Source organism: Furipterus horrens, unplaced genomic scaffold (genome assembly GCF_987537825.1).
Source record: "Furipterus horrens unplaced genomic scaffold, mFurHor1.1.pri manual_scaffold_2, whole genome shotgun sequence".
NCBI lineage: Eukaryota > Metazoa > Chordata > Mammalia > Chiroptera > Furipteridae > Furipterus > Furipterus horrens.
The window spans coordinates 162,921,609-162,933,647 of NW_028327172.1; the positions used below are offsets into that span (position 1 = coordinate 162,921,609).

The window sequence follows — 12,039 nt, forward strand, 5'->3', positions numbered from 1 at the left end:
AGTAACTGGGAAGACCATTTAATTGGAGCAATTTTACAGCAAATTAATACTTTTCTTATCATTGTATTGGTCTTAAAAGAAGTGAATTTGTACCTAGCTCTATGTTTGCACATAAAATACATGAATACAGTACATTAAAGACAAGAAGTTAATATTAAAGACCTATGATTTTTTACTTTTTTAAATTTAATTTTAAAAAACTGACCCATGATGAGTGCTCAACTATGCATGTACATATAATGTACACCAATTCCTGATGAAATTTCTCCTTCTGTGAGCTCGTAGCATGGGAAATACTTATATAGTATGGAAGGAACATTAAGTTATAAAAGTAAATAAAGTATAATCCTGTCTTTGTTTTAAGAAACTGGAAAGGTACATACCAAATGTTAACTGTTGTTATCCTATATCATAAATCTATGGGCAATTTTTGCCCAGTCGCTCTGCTCGTCGACCGTAGCTGTGTATTCGGCTGTTTTACTTAATTTGTAGGACCCAAATTCAAAGCCATGTCCTCTGAAGAAGGGAAGCTCTTTGTTGGAGGGCTCAACTTCAACACCGATGAGCAAGCTCTGGAAGATCACTTCAGTAGTTTCGGGCCAATTTCTGAAGTGGTCGTCGTCAAGGACCGGGAGACTCAGCGATCCCGGGGTTTTGGATTCATTACCTTCACCAATCCAGAGCATGCCTCAGATGCAATGAGAGCCATGAATGGAGAGTCTCTGGATGGTCGTCAGATCCGTGTGGACCATGCAGGCAAGTCAGCCCGTGGAACCAGAGGGGGTGCCTTTGGAGCCCGTGGGCGTGGTCGCAGCTACTTTAGAGGTGGTAGAGACCAGGATTATGGGAGTGGCAGGTATGACAGTCGAGCTGGAGGATATGGATATGGATATGGAAGGTCCAGAGACTATGGTGGCAGCCAGGGTGGTTATGACCGCTATTCAGGGGGAAATTACAGAGACAATTATGACAACTGAGATGAGGCATGCACACCTAATGTAGATACACAAGGAATAAAACTTCTGATCCAGGATCGTCCTTCCAAATGGCTGTATTTATAAAGAGTTTTGGAGCTGCACTGAAACATCTGTTTTAGTACATAAATGTATTTTTGAATTGAGCTCCCAAGGTAGCTTGTTAAAGACCTTTTAGAAAGTTCCGTGTTTTTTTTTTTTTGTTTTTTTTTTCCCCTCCCATTCAAAGACAAAATCTGGGACATTATTTAGTTTAGGCTCAGGATTCTTGGCCACACACACACACGAATGTTTGACCAGACTTTTTTTTTTCCCACCCCCCAGAAATAATGTGCATCTAGGGACATTTTCAAAACTTATACAGTGTTTACCATGGTTAGGAAGCAATTTCCAAATGTAACTACAGGAAATCAAGAACATGATTACTTTAGAGGTGTTTTTTACTGAAGATCACTGCCCTGATTATGTAGATGTTTCTTAAAATACTTGTGAATGTCATATTTTTTTAATACTGGAAGAAAAATATTCTGTTGTGTTTTCATGTAGCATTTAGGATGTCCTTCATGGAGCTGATTAAAAAGATGAAACCTAAAAAAAAAAAAAAAAAATCTATGGGCAATTTTTGAACTTATATTAATTTTTCTATACTTTCCATAATAAATATGATTTTGTAACAAAAAGGATGCTTTTAAAAAATGAGTCAGTGTGTGCTTTAATATGAAAATTCCATGATATCTCCAACAGTAGCCATAATATTTGGCTACACATTTGGCTGCCTTTCCCTTTGCTAGAATATAGGGTGTGTCTTGTTCATATCTATATTGCCAGTGCCAAACACAGTGCTCAACACATACTGAATGCTCCATTAGTTGCTCCATTACTAATAGCCCCATTTTACTGAGGGAATACTACCCGTCAAGTATTATCCTAGGTGCTATACATACATTATCTCATTAAAAATTTCCTACAATAGTTCTCTCCATTTTATAAATGAAGCCATAGATGTTTAGAAGTGACGGAATTAAGCCTACAAAGCATTTGATAAGATTCTTGCTTTCTCTAGAAATGAAACATGAGAAACTTAATAGAATAGCTGAAACCAAACTTGCAGGGATCATGGATCTGTTCATTTGTGAGGAGTGTCTGAAACAGTGAAAAATCCCTGAGTGTGTCTAGGAAGCAGATTTCTCCAGGATTCATCTGTATCAGACTAAAACATCAGGAATCAAGTATGGAAGCGCAGCCTGGCAAAGTCAGTTTTCAGCTGTAGTACACAAATATAGCCAGTCAATATTTTAAGTAAAAATAATATATTAAAATTTACATTCTTTGTTACTGACATAGCATTAATAAAATGATAGATGAATATGCCAATCTTGTGCTAAAAACATACAAAAAAATGTGTACCCAATTGTGTTTTTTAAGAAAAATTTCAAACTAACATAGAATATCTATATTAAACATATCTGGTTAGCTACAATGTTAATTGTTCATTTCCAATGTAGTCTCTTTGCATATAAGAAAACAATATTGATTACAAATAAGATTATATCACTACTGTAAATAAAATTTCATAGTAGAACAGTGTTCTTAATAACGGAAGGTCTCTAATTTGGTATAAAGGAAAATGGGGATCAATGTGTATGAAAAAATTGAAAATTTAATTTTTGCATATTTTCTACACTGTGATGACCTACAACAGTCATGATAAAATGTTTATTTTATTTTAATAAACTCTCATTTCTGGGTATAAAAACATCACTCAAGCTGATTTCTGCCAAGAAACCATCTTCCTATATTCATCACATGCCACTCACACAAGATAGGCTGTTAATTACCAATTTGCTTGTTAAACTAAAAACAAGGCAAAAGGCCAGTTTCGGAAAGAGACAATTTAAGGAAGTAGGAATTGAGGTGCAGATAAATGTATATTTGGAACATTTGATCTTCTGGCCCAAAGTCAGAATTCTACACACATCTTACGTGTGCTCACTAATGAGAAATGAGCTGTGGGTGCATCTAGGGTTTCACTCTGCTGACGTGGTCAAGTGCAGTGCAGCACCACAGACAGTCTGAGGACTGACTCACTGTCAGCACTCTTTCTGTAAGAATCAAAGACTGTGTTGTAAACTATAAATATAGTCAAAATTAAATCTGGAGGCCATGTTGCTTTTAAAGTTAAAATACATTTATGTTTACTTGAGGGGCAGATAGGTATGGTAACAAAACACTGGTCTACACAACAGAGAATGAGTTCTACTCTAAGCTCACTAGTTTCTATTATTCAGATCAAAACTCTCTGCCTCCTCTGTCTTATGTATAAAACCAGTGCAAATATACCACACAGAATTGAGTTCAGAATCTCCAAGGACTTTCAATTAAGATGGAGATGTAGGTAAACACACCTTGCCTCCTCACACAACTACAACAAAAATTACAACTAGATTAGAAAACAAGTATCACATGGAACTGTCAGAAAACTGAGCTGTATCTAAATTTGACAAAGATTTAAAGAAGCCACATTCACCCAGATTAGTAGGAGGGATGGAGACATGGAGATGCACAGAGAGGCACAGAGTGGCATGGAGATGCAGAATGGGCAGTCCCACATCCAAGTGTGTTTCCAAATCATCGGCTGTTCCCACATCCACATGTGGTAGATAAAAATTGGGAGGGATACCTCAGCACTGAGGGATCCCAGGCGCAGACCAGACCACCCAGCCCAGGATTTAGCACCAGGAAGATAAGTCTCCATAGCTTCTGTAAAGCCCAGTTGGGGTTAGGGTAGTGGAAGAAGCTACAGGGTTCTCAAGAGACTCCTCTTAAAGGACCCACAATGAAATTAGTGCTCACACAGTCCCTCTAGAATTGAGCACCAGGGCAACAGCTGGAAGGGTATTGGTGGAATATGGGGAGAAATTGAGGTTGCTGGCAACAGAGCTAGTGTCAGGAGACAGCCTCCTCCTGAGCAAAGCACCAGAGGCCACCCAGTAGCATTGTCCCTTCTCAAGCCCTCCCCTATATAGAGTCACAGAGTGGTGACATGGGTTGCCCCACCCTAGCTTTACCTAACACTCTGCCCCATACAACTTACATGTGTACTTTTCTACAATAGGCAACACCACTACAACAGGGAGTCAAAGCAGCACTACCTATTACAGAGAAATAAATACAGAAAGACTTCCAAAATGAGGAGACAAAGACATATGGCCCAAATGAAAAAAGAGAACAAAACTGCAGAAAAGGAACTGAACAAAATGGAGATAAGCAACCTTTCAGATGCAGAGTTCAAAATAATGGTTATCAGCATGCTCCAGGAACTCATTGGGTACTTCAGCAGTATAAAAAAGACCCAAGCAGAAATAAAGATTACATTAAGTAAAATAAAGAAAAATCTACAGGGAACCAAAGTGGATGGGATGAAGCCAAGAATCAAATCAATTATTTGGAACACAGGGAAGAAAGAAGCATTCAATCAGAACAGCAAGAAGAAAAAATTCAAAAAACTGAGGATAGGCTAAGGAGCCTCTGGGACATCTTTAAATGTATTAACATCCAAATCATTGTCATGTTAGAGGGAGAAGAGGAAGAGGAAGAAATTAAAAACTTACTTGAACAATAATGAAAGAGAACTTCCCTAATTTGGCAAAAGAAAGAGACATACAAGTTGAGGAAGCACAGAGAGTCCCAAACAAGATGGACCCAAACAGAACCACACCAAGACACATCATAATTAAAATGCCAAAGGGTAAAGATAATGAGAGAATCTTAAAAGCAACAAGAGAAAAGCAGATAGTTACCTACAACGAAGTTTCCATAGACTGTCAGCTGATTTCTCAAAAGAAACTGTATGCTACAAGGACTGGCAAGATTCAAAGTAATGAAAAACAAGGGACTACAATCAAGATTACTCTATCCAGCAAAGCTATCATTTAAAATGGAAGGGCAGATAAAATGCTTCTCAGACAAGATAAAACTAAAGGAGTTCATCATAACCTAGCAATTATTATATGAATAGCTAAAGAAAATTTTATAAAAAGAAGATTTAAAATGACAAACATTAAAATGCCAATAAATTCACAACTATCAATAACAGAATCTAGGGGGGAGGGAGAGAAGGAGGGTAACAAGGGGAAAGGTTCTAGTAAAGGAACTAATATAAATGACCCATGGACATGGACAATGGGGTGGGGATTAACTGTGGGCGAAAGGGTGAGTGGGGTGGGAGGGAGTAATGGGGGTAAAAATGGGACAACTGTAATAGAAAAACCATAAATAAATTTTTTTAAAAAGAAATAAAAAAAATTAACTGAATCTAAATAACAAACTAAGCTAACAGGCCACACAGAAACAGAATTATAGATATGGAGATCAATTGGAGGGTTATTAGTTGGAAGAGGGAAGGGGGAGAATGGAGGAAAAGGTGCAGGTATTAAGAAGCACAAATTGGTAGGTACAAAATAGACAGGGGGATGTTAAGAACAGTATAAGAAATGTAAGAGCCAAAGAGCATATATGGATGACCCATGGATATGAACTGAGGCAAGGATTGCTGGAGAGAGTGGGTGTACCTGGTGGAGGGGGACAAAGGGGAAAAAATGGGAACTACTATAATTCCGTAATCAATAAAATATATTTAAAAAGAGAATTGAGGTCAAAATGAAATGAGTTTAAAATGTTATAACTACAGTGTTTATAGGTTACATAACTAGTTTTATCAATAGTTTATATTACCATTAATTTCACTAAGACCAAAATCATATTTATGTTACATTAAAAGGACTATTGAATGATGGGTATATATCCTGAAATTTAATTGGTGAACACTCAATTGTATATTTATCAGTCATTTTATGAAAAGAAAATATTAAACAGGAACATTCATTCTAAAGGAGCAGAATAGGTCTTAAACATCCTTCAGATATTTCAATGGAATCTTGTTATGATATCAACATGGAAAAAAGGAGAAATCTATAGGTCATTTTATATTTCACTATATAAATGTCATATTAACTATATGACATTTAATATATGTCATATTAAAACTTGCTATGGAAATAAATACTTGCTTGTTGATTTCAATACCTAATAACCACACCTAGGATCAATGGCTTTTATAGGATCAAAGTCAGGGTTGCCTACTCCTAAGAAAAAGGCCTGTATTAAGAACTCCTCCTTTATCCAAATCAATTACCACTTCTCTAGCCTGTCTATTTCTCAGCTTTTCCACATGGCCATAATTAAAAACAAAATTCCTTACATTCAGGAACACAGTTGGAATTATGTCTAAAAAAGTTTAATGGTTAGTATAATACTATTTAAGCAATTTGATATTCCTATCCTACAGCAAAAAGAACTGTTCTAGAATTGTGGGTATTCAATAAACATTTGGTATTTGAGAGACCATTTTTCCTGTTTCTAAAAGTATGTAGCATTCAGCCTGGGATTGGCTGTTGTCTTGTAAATATCCCAGAAAGTATGAGCAGTCTTTGTGGTTAAAATGTTTTTGAGATAGGTAACAGCAGCTGATCTCAGTTTGACTCTGAAAAACAGATATAATTCAAAAACCTATAAAGTATATCAACTATCATTGATAAATATTAAACAATCTCCAATGAGAAAAATTAAAACCTAAAATGTATATCATTAGGGAGATTTTACATCTCTTAGGCAATGTTACATCAATACAATTTTATTACATCCTAACCAAAATTATCAAAGGTTTTTAAATATTCTTTCAGTAACCTTGAGTTACTAACTACTGCATAGTAATGCCTTTCTTTCAATAAAGATTATATTATGACTACTAACACTTAAAAGGACGCACAAAAGAATAAGTAAAATAACATTGACTAATAAAAATGAGTAACGAGAATGACAGAATAGTAATTTGCCTGAGAAAACAATATTTTGATCATGTTTTTTCTAAGAAATACAAATCATATTTCTGTTCAAAAGATAAAATTATTGTCTAGAACAATTTTAAACAAATAGGAAGTGCACACTTATTGTGATCAAACGCTACCTGAGAACCTTGAGCTAAGGCACTAAACCTCTAATAAAACAGAGAAGTGCTTTCTCTTTTGCAAAAAAAATTAAGAAAAGAAGGGCTGCCATACAAGAACACTGAAAATATAACATCTGACCAAAAAAATAGAGCCTGATAGTGTAACTGATGAGCTATCAAGTAAAGGCCTAATTCCTTTCAGGGTTTTCCACTTAAGACATAAAAGCATAAAACCTAAACTTGGATTTTTCCTTTACTCCTCCCTAGTTTACTGCTCCTCTACATCCAATAGTCAGCAGGTCCTGCTGGCTCTACGTTAAAAACTCCCTGGCTCCATCCATTTTCCATCTCATCTCCATTATTGCCAACCTAACCAAGTCACCATAATTTGTCCTCGTGACTACTACAGCAGTTTCATAATAAGGCTTCCTGTTTCCATTTTTGCCCTGTTACAAGTCCATTTGCCATATAAAAGCCAAATAAAAATGTGAGCAGCATCATGACAGTACTCTGCTTATATCTATGGCTTCCTTACAAATTTCAAAAAAAATCCAAATGTCTGTATCAGAATTAGTCCTACCCTTCTCATTTCTTTCATACCATCTTCCTCCACAGCACACTTCTTTCTATTCCTCAAACACACCAAGCTTTTCTCCACTGTGATGTTCCCCATTTGGAACACTTTATCCCTAATCATCTTCAGCTGATTCCTGATCACTCAGATCAGGAAGATGCCATTTTCTCAGCAAAGCCTTCCATGACCGACTGCTCAGGCTCTGGGAAGTCCTTGGTCAACACCCTCTCTGTAGACCAGAGGGGCTGTAAACATGTAATGATATTTTTTTCTCTTACACAAAGACAGAAACACCAAATTGTACCTGTTCCCTAGGTTTCTCAAGTTTAAGTCGAAGTAATATATGCATGAACTTTTTTTGGAAAAAACAACTGCAAATTTCTGTGTAACAAAGATACACTTAATGAGTGGAATTTTTTTGTGTGTGAGGAAAATCTCTGCAGAACCTGTGCCAGATATACTTTAAAACACATTTTAAAAATGAAATGAATTAATAAATAGGTAGCAGGACGGCTAGATGCAACAAAGCAAGGATAGTGATAAAAAATTAATGGTGGAATCTAGGTATAATCTAAGTGTTAAGTATACGGGTGTTATTGTAAAATTCTTTCAACATTGCTGTCCACTTGAAATTTTTTATAATAAAATGTTGGGGGGAAAAACATGCCAGTCTGTTTACTGTAATAACAAAAAAGAGAAAGACACAGGTCCATTACATCAACCATCAAAACATGGCAGGTAGCCACCATCAATCACTTATTCCCCAAGAAAAGGGAGGAAGAGGTTGGAAGGCAACAGATGCAAAACACCTACTGACCTTAGATAGATTCCCAGTTGGGGCAAAAGTTCTTTGAACCCACACCTCCCAAAATATGGTGATGAGGTGCTCAAATATACCAAAAATAAATAAATAAACATAGATAACTTTTTTAAAACCGAGTGTAATCTTATAACCAGCAAGCTGAAATTATTATGTGTTGCAATATTGTTTTGCAGAGAATAAAGGGTAAAAGAAAACTGAGTATCTTAAGAATTTTTGAGTTATTAAATTTCTGCTTTATGACTATTTTAAAGGATCAAATAGTTTAGCTGAGAAGAGTGGCACATTAGATTTTTACAAATGCCCCTAATATCACACTTTGCATTCCTCTGTGTTAATGTTCTATGTGGAATCATCTGAAATTTTTTTATTATCTATTTGTCTAGTCTACTCTCACTGAAATTTCACATGGACCTCGTCTAGTATATTCATCACTATATTAAATGCCTTGTACAAAATATGGTTTCAGTACTTTTGTGCATTAATAAACATACAATAATGATTTTCATTAAAACACTTGAGACTGAAAGAAAAGTATGGGAACATAAAAGGGAAAGCTTTAAAGTTACTGGAAATGCTAATTTATGTGAAGTATCACTTTTCTTTGAATGTCAGATTAAGTAAACGCTACCAGAAATAAACTATTGTTAAGAACTCACCAGTCTCCCAGCTCAGCATTGTGAATCTCCACTGAAATCCTTTAGTTTCACATAACTCAAGACGTAGCTTTACTATCTCAGACAAATCTACTGGACCCACTTCTCCCAAACAGCTTCCAATAGCCTCTACATGTAGACATTACATTTCAGTAGAGCTATAGTTAAGATATCAGACATACAACAGAAATTTCCTAATTGTCAAAATACAATGCCATTTTATCATCCTTCAAGTCTGAAGTGTTTCTCAAAGATTTTGAATAAGTTGAAGAAGTTATAAAATATCATCATTTCCCTTACATATCATCCACGTGAGCAATATTTTCCCCTATAAAATTATATTCAAGGATTAAAGAGTGACAGAATATAGATATTAAGGATGAACGTTGAAACATAACTACTGCATGATAGTATCAGCAGGCTTCAAAACAGACAAATGTTTTAGGTATTATGTACATAAGGACCACAAACCTTAAACATTCCGTCAGCGAAAACTCACACATACACAAATGCATGCATACACACACACATAGTATTTTCTCCTGTCTGTGTTATCACTACCCAAATGAAGATACAACAGATTTTTTTCATCATGCCAGAGGACTCCCTCATAATCTTCTCTGAAATGGCGGAATTTATTGAAATACGTTCACAAATTTTTGAATAGTAATCCTTTTGACAGGTGAAGCCTAATTCTTCTCTCCTCTTGAGTATGGGCTGTCCTTAGTGACTCACTTTTAACAGACAGAATGTGTACAAGTCTTTTACCTCCTTGATTTTGTTTATCCTCAAGTTTTTAATTCTTGAATGCTATTATAAATTAAATTGTAAATGAAATGGATTTCTTTTTTAGATCGTTCAGTGCTAGTGTATAGAAACACTACTGAATTTTGGTATTGATCTTTTATCCTGCAACTTTGCTAAATTCATTTATTTGCTCTATTATAGTAGCTTCCTTGCCCATTCTCTGGGACTTTACTTAAACACATACAAAATTATGTCACATGTGAATGAAGATGATTTTACTTCTTCCTTTCCAATTTGGATAATTTGTATCTCTTTTTCTTGTCCAATTGATCTGGACAAAACCTCTGATATAATGTTGAATAGTAGCAGTAAGAGGGGGCACACTTTTGCATTCCTGATTTCAGGGTGAAAACTTTCAATTTCTTATCATTAAGTATTATGTCTGTCATGGGTATAAAGATTTGATGCTATGCAGGAAAGCCACTTACGCTTCTGTAGCAAATGTGGTTTGTCCCCACAACCGGTCCCACTATGGACAAAAGGGTAAATTTCTTGATTAAAGAAAACTTCTTGTGCTCTGACAGCTTCTGTTGCTTGGTCTGGGTGCTAGATGCATAGGTGTGTTCTGCTTTTGAAAATTCTTCAAGTTATGTATTTATAATTGCTACATGTTACTGATACAAGATATATTTGAATAAAATATTCCAAAAAATTAAATACCCTAGTTATTAGGCTCCCAATGAGAAGTTAAGAAAGACTCCGTTGAGAACTGTGAAGCAGCTCTTATTCCTCCCACTTTTCTTATTTGAAGCAATACTGTCATGACAACCTCAGGCTGGCTTTAATCTGATTTTTCCCTTCTATGATCACCAAACCAAAATATCTACACTAAGAATGATATTGGCTATTTTTCTGACATTAGGTTACCCCCAAATGGCGATAGTAAAAACTTGAACACAACTTTAATATTTGACTTTAATCCAGCACTGCAAGTCCTCATTCTTATTTCTGTTATATAAAAATAATGTTAAGTGCCAGTCATTTATAATATATATCAGAAGTCCATTTATTTGCAACTTTGTTACAAACTGGTATATACAAGACATTTTCAAAGTGACAGTTATGCACAGGTGTAGATGACTCACAGCTGACTTTATATTTATACGAATGTCTAAGAAAGAAAACTGTGAAAGGAAGGTGACTTAGAGATTCTTAAACAAAAGAGAAATATTGCTTAGGTGGCGTTTCACATTTCCCCACTATCCCAAATGACAAACGTTTTCCAACTTTAAAATGACCACTCCACAAAAAACTCATAGCTCACAGTCATTCACACAAATAGTTTACCTAAAACTTGTTCTTCCCCACCGTAGTTTAACGCCATCTTGGATAACTATAAAAGCTGACAACTAGCATCACCACTATGCCATCTTGTGGGTTATCTAGGAGTAGTTTTGAAAAATTAAACTGTAATAAAGATAGCACTATTCTTTACAATATGCTTTATATTAAAATTATCTGACTAGGAAACTTAACAAAGTTCTTGTAAAAACTTTTAAATCATGAACACTTCAAAAATATTAATTGATACCAAGCATATTCTCTGACCAAATTGCTTTGAAATTAGAAATCACCTGCAAAAGAAAGTGAAAAAAAACACAGATATGTGGAGGTTAAACAACAAGCTACTAAAAAAACAGCTGGGTCAAAGAAGAAATAAAAGGTGAGATCAAAAGGTATATAAAAATAAATGAGAATTACAATAAATCATATAAAAATTTTGGTATGAAGTGAAATGGTAGTCAGAGGGAAGTTTAAATCATTACAGGCCTATATCAAGAGACAAGAAAAATCTGAAGTTAATAAATAAACACTGTGTGTTAAAGAACTACCAAAAAGGAAAGAAAAAACAAAAAGAGCTGAAAGTAAGCAGAATAAAGGTAATATAAATTAGAGCAGCCCTGGTTTGGTGGCTTGGTTAGTTGGAGCATTGTCCAGTACACCAAAGGGTCATGTGTTCAATTCCCAGTTTAGGTATATAACTTGGTTGCGGGTTCAATCCCCAGTCAGGGTACATAAGGGAGGCAATCAATTGATGTTTCTCTCTCACATCTATGTTTCTCCTTTTCTCTCTATCTCTTCCTTCCTCTTTATTGAGAATCAGTAGGCATACCCTCAAATGAGAATTGGAAAAAATAAAAATAAAAATTACAGCAGAGTTAAATGAAATAGAGACCAGGAATATAGGCAAAAAAAAAAAA

At 35.2% G+C, this 12,039-nt stretch overlaps 1 pseudogene; it reads left to right on the forward strand.

Moving 5' to 3' along the window:
• The first annotated feature begins 439 nt into the window (after positions 1–439).
• On the forward strand, positions 440–1,286 carry LOC150019845 (RNA-binding protein 3 pseudogene; annotated as a pseudogene).
• Positions 1,287–12,039: the final 10,753 nt, after the last annotated feature.